This window comes from Dryas octopetala, chromosome 7 (genome assembly GCF_963921425.1).
Source record: "Dryas octopetala chromosome 7, drDryOcto1.1, whole genome shotgun sequence".
NCBI lineage: Eukaryota > Viridiplantae > Streptophyta > Magnoliopsida > Rosales > Rosaceae > Dryas > Dryas octopetala.
In genome coordinates, this window is record NC_141372.1 from 2,073,330 (window position 1) to 2,079,329 (window position 6,000).

Genomic DNA, 6,000 nt, shown 5'->3' on the forward strand with positions numbered 1-6,000 from the left:
GTCAAGGTGGACTTTTTATTACTAAATGGATGCAGTACATAACTACATACCATTTTGTTGAGTGCTATTTGACCCAAGAGGCAGAACTAGAAGAGAGCGATTTACAAAATTAAGCAGTACTCATGGATAGCTGATATTGTGTAATTTAACATTGAATTCTTTGGCTATATATAGAGAAATTGTTGAACATTGATGCAATGGTAAACAGAGAAAGGAAAGGGTAGAGAGAAGAGAGGAAATGAGGGAGCATAAAATATGCGTGATGCTCAGTATGAGCCAGCCACCAACAATTTCATTATATCAAATCATGTCCATGTAAGGACAAGAAAACGGTTACAAAACAAATGAGGTGGAGTGACTGTGATCACATCATCACCACTCATGCATCTGTCCTATAAGGCAGTGCCAACTGTCAGAAAATTAATACAAACCATTTGTAACTAATTAACTAACTTAATCTTGTATTAAAGCAGCTACTTAAGACTGGAATTCAATTAGAATCCTTAATTCCAACACTCCCTTCTAAGGTTTTAATTGAATTCACTCCAAGCATACTTCTCAACAAACAGAACCTTTCCTTTGCTAAAGCCTTGGTGAATATATCTGCAATTTGATCTTCACTTTTGCAGTATAGAAGATCAATCTCCCCTTCCTGCATTGCCTCTCTGATAAAATGAAACTTCCTTTTAATGTGCTTTGATCGTTGATGAAACACAGGATTCCTTGTCATTGCAATAGCAGAGGTGTTATCACACATTATAGTGGTTGGATCCACTTGTTCTTCACCAAAGTCTTGTAAAACAAACCTCAACCAGATAGCTTGAGTGGTGGCTTCTGCTGCACTCATGTACTCGGCTTCTGCAGTGGATAATGCTACACTTTGTTGCTTTACAGATGCCCAAGAGAAAACACCACTACCAAAAGAGAATGCATAACCAGAGGTTGATTTCATGTCATCTTCATCACCACTCCAATCACTATCACAGTAGCCAATTAGAAGTGCTGATTCCCCTTTTCTGTATAGAATTCCATGGTCAATTGTACCACTGATGTACCTCAGTACCCTTTTGGCAGTTCCAAGATGTTTGGAGGTTGGACAATGCATAAACCTAGCCAGCAAACTAGAAGCAAACATTATGTCTGGTCTAGTTGCTGTTAGGTAAAGCAAACTGCCAATTATTTTCCTATATAACCCTTCATCTGCAGCCTTGCTTCCATCTTCTTTTCGTAGCTTATCTGTGGTGGCTAGTGGGATTGAAACAGGCTTGCAATTTTTTAAACCAAATTTCTCCAACAGACTTGAGGCATATTTTTGTTGATGAATGAATATACATCCTTCCTTTTGAACAACACCAATGCCAAGAAAGTGATGTAATAATCCCAAATCTGTCATTTCATATCTTCTCATCATTTCTTGTTTGAATTCCTCCATCATTTCCTTATCACTCCCTGTGTATACAATATCATCCACATAGATGGATACAATGAGTGTGCCTTTTCCCATTTTGTGCCTCACATACAAAGTTGCTTCACTTGAGCTCTTTTCAAAACCACACTGTAGCAGAAATGAATCAATGTTGCTATACCAAGCTCTTGGAGCTTGTTTAAGTCCATAGAGAGCCTTTTTTAATTTGTACACCTTGTCTTCAGCATTTGGAACCACAAATCCCTCAGGCTGTTCAACATAAACTTCTTCCTCTAATACTCCATTGAGAAAAGCTGATTTCACATCTAGTTGATATAGCTTCCATCCTTTCTGAGCTGCAAGTGCAATTAAAGTTCTGATTGTATCCAATCTAGCTACTGGTGCAAAGGTCTCATTGAAATCCACTCCTGGCTTTTGAGTGTACCCCTTTGCAACCAGTCTAGCTTTGTGTTTCTGTATTGAGCCATCGAGATTAAGCTTTGTTTTAAAAATCCATTTCACTCCTACAATAGGCTTATCTCCTGGTCTACACACAAGTTCCCAGGTATGATTTTTCTCTATCATATTGATCTCTTCTTCCATAGCCTTTTGCCATGCTTGATCTTTTGCAGCATCAAAGTAGCTTTAAGGTTCAATGACACTAAGTTTGCAATGAGCAAATACTTCATTCAGGTTCTTCAATTTTAAAGGAGTAGTGTTATAAGTTTCAGTCAGCACAATCTCATTTCTTGAGTTGACTTCAGGTGAGTTTGACCTCAAAGAATTTTCAGCAGCAGAAGGATCATTGTTTGGGAATTCCTCCACACTGTGTTGAGTTTGGTTAGGCAATTCTGAGCTTGCAGACATATCATCTTCAATTTCCCCATCTGTCCAGGGCACAGTAGCATATATAATCTCTTCCTTTTCCCAATTCCACAAAGCTGACTCATCAAACACAACACTTTTAGAGACAATAACCCTGGCTGTTCTTAGATCATACACTCTATATCCTTTCTCCCTGATGCCATAGCCTACAAACACTCCCTTCTGACCTGATTCATCCAACTTATGCCTTCGTTGAGATGGAATATGAGTGTAACAAATGGAACCAAAGATTCTCAAATGTTTGACTCCAGGTTTCCTTCCACTGAATTCCTCAAATGGAGTCACATTTTTCAAAGCTCTAGTGGGACATCTATTGAGTAAATAGACTGCAGTATTGACTGCTTCTCCCCAAAAATGCTTAGGCATTTGTTTTTCATGTAGCATTGCCTTAGCCATCTCTACAATAGTTCTATTCTTCCTCTCTGCAGTGCCATTTTGCTGAGGTGAGTATGAGACTGTTAATTGTCTTTCAATTCCAAATTTTTCACAGAATTGATCAAATTCCAAAGAGGTATATTCTCCACCTCTATCACTTCTCAATTTCTTGATCATGAATCCACTTTGTAGTTCCACCATTGACTTGAATTTCTTGAATACATTTAGCACTTCAGATTTGCATCTCAGAAAATAGACCCAGCACATCCTGGATTTATCATCAATAAATGTGAGAAAATATCTATTCCCACCAATAGTTTCTGTCATTGGTCCACAGACATCTGTGTGTACCAATTCAAGTAGGTTAGATGCCCTCTTAACCTTCCCTTTGTCAAAGGCTTCTCTGTGAGACTTGCTTACTGCACACCCTTCACACACATGATCCTTTCCAGCAATCTGAGGTAGTCCATACACCATATCCTTATCCTGCAGTTGTAACAAGCTGTCAAAGTTTAAATGGCCATATATCTTATGCCATTTCCAGGAGGAATCAATGACAGTGGCTTTGTTTGCCATTTCAGAGCCAATGTCCTCGAGAGCAAGGGGAAAACACCTGTTCCCTTTCATCTGCACACTCACAACTAGACTTTTAAAATCTTTATCTCCATAAATATTTGCAGAAAAATCTCCAAAGATCAACCAATAGCCATGCTCGACCATTTGTCCAACACTTAACAAGTTCTCATCTAATCCAGGTACAACCATTACTTCAGTAATGTATCTTGTGCCATTCTTGGTTTTAACAGGTAGTGTGTCTTTGCCAATTGACTCAACAAGATCACCTGTCCCCATTTTAACCTTGCATCTCACACTTCGATCAATGTCCACAAGTAGAGACTCACACCCTGTCATATGGTTACTACAACCACTGTCCAGGTACCACACATCTTTACAATTTTCCACAGATGCTTTATGACATGCATAAAACATAGTGGCAGTCTCTTGTACCTGATTAGCATAGTTGACAACCTGTCCCCTTTTACTTGGTTGATGGCAGTCCTTCACCATGTGCCCAAATTTCTCACAGTTGTGACATTTGATTTTCCCTTTGAACCAACATTCCCCAAAATGAAGCTTATCACAGATTCTACATTTGGTCTTCCCTGCATCTGCTCCAACTCCCTTCACATTTGCAGTTGGCTTATTTTCCCACTTCTTGGGTTTACCCTTCCAGGCACCTTTCTTTCCTCCACTGTGATTGTAAGGTTTGTTTTGAGAGTTTTGAGAGTTTGATGAAACACTCATGCTGGCCAGAGCCTTCTCAGCATAGCCTGAATCTTCCTCATGCCTATCCAGTCTGAGTTCATAGCTTTTAAGTGACCCTACAACCTCATGTACTGAAACTGTATTTAAATCAATAGTTCTCTCAATAATCACACACATGGGATCATATAGCTTTGTTAAACTAATCAAAATTTTCTGTACCATTCGTTGGTGAGGAAGAGTTTCACCAAACTTTTCCATTTGATTGGTTAAGTCAAAGAATCGAGTAAAGTATGAGGACAAAGTTTCATTTTCCCTCATCCTCATATATTCAAATTCTCTACGCAATCCTTGGAGCTTCACTGACCTGGTTTGTTCATCTCCATGGTACTCATCTCTAAGTAAGTCCCATGCTCCTTTAGCAGTTTCTTGATTAACAATTCGAGGGAAGATCTCCCTTGAAACAGCACCTTGAATGATTCCTAAGGCCTTTGCATCCTTCATCTGTTGCTCTTCAAGGTAAGAATCTACTTCCTCTTCGTCATCCACACTGAGTGCTTCTCCATCCTTCTTAACTTTCTCTTTCTTCTTCTTTGATTATGGAATGCAAATTCCCTTTTCCACAAGTTTCCAGATCCCATAGGACTTGAAGATTGTAATCATTCTGACTCTCCAGAATTCATACTCTGTTCCATCAAAGATGGGAGCTCGTAGCTCACCATTTCCAGATCCAGCCATAGCAGCTGAATGTTGAGATTTCTCGTTGGATTTCTCACTCGCCCTTCACAGAACCAACGCCCCAGCTCGATGATCGAAACTAGCGCTCTGATACCATGTTGAACACTGATGCAATGGTAAACAGAGAAAGGAAAGGGTAGAGAGAAGAGAGGAAAGGAGGGAGCATAAAATATGCGTGATGCTCAGTATGAGCCAGCCACCAACAATTTCATTATATCAAATCATGTCCATGTAAGGACAAGAAAACGGTTACAAAACAAATGAGGTGGAGTGACTGTGATCACATCATCACCACTCATGCATCTGTCCTATAAGGCAGTGCCAACTGTCAGAAAATTAATACAAACCATTTGTAACTAATTAACTAACTTAATCTTGTATTAAAGCAGCTACTTAAGACTGGAATTCAATTAGAATCCTTAATTCCAACAGAAATAATGTAAACTACGTAATTATCCCAATGGCCACTGGCACTGATAAGTGATCACAGAGAACCAACGAAAAAATAAATAGAGGGAAAAATGTCCCAAACATAACAAATGACAGTGATGATGCTCATTCATTGAAGTTGTGTTATTAATTTAATTTTAACTTAATGTCCTCCAATCGGCATTTAGAAAGAATCAGGGGAATTAAAGATGATTGATTTAGAAGATTTTGATGCACACCAAATCCCAAATGCTAAGCGTGTTGTTTGCTGATATAAATTGGTCATTTTTGGTTACTTCAGAAGGTTAATCTTATAGTGAGAAACGCATTCGGAAAGTCCCTAGAGACCTTGAAAAAAAAATAAAAATAAAGTAGTGATGGATATTCCAAATTATGAAAAGGTATTTGTGCTATTTTGAAGTTGCCATTCATGTTCTCTTCTATCTCAGTTGCTGACCACGAATCTTACCAACACTGGTAAAAGCCATTGTCGGTAAAAAGGTAAAACGGTGAAAAAGACAGATAAAAGAAAGAAGCACCAAAAATAACATTCATGTTCTCTTCGTTCAATGGCTTCTTAGTCTGTTGGGCCTTTGACCCTCCAGTTCAAAAAAGAAAAAAGAAAATTTGCTTGATTGTTGGTATTGTATTTGGTTATTTATTAAGATCTCATTTTGACGAAGAATGATGAATCGTTAATATCAAAAAATTATTGGGTGTCCGCAATTTAGAAGATATAATTGGAGGGCTATATAAGACAACACTCGTTGCAAGGATAGATTGGCAACTGTTCACAATTGTTTTCTCAATATACTAAATTATTAAGTTATTTATATTAATGGGGTTTTCATTCAACAAATACAACAATGAAGAAACCCTATAAACCTAGAAACACAATTCCCTAA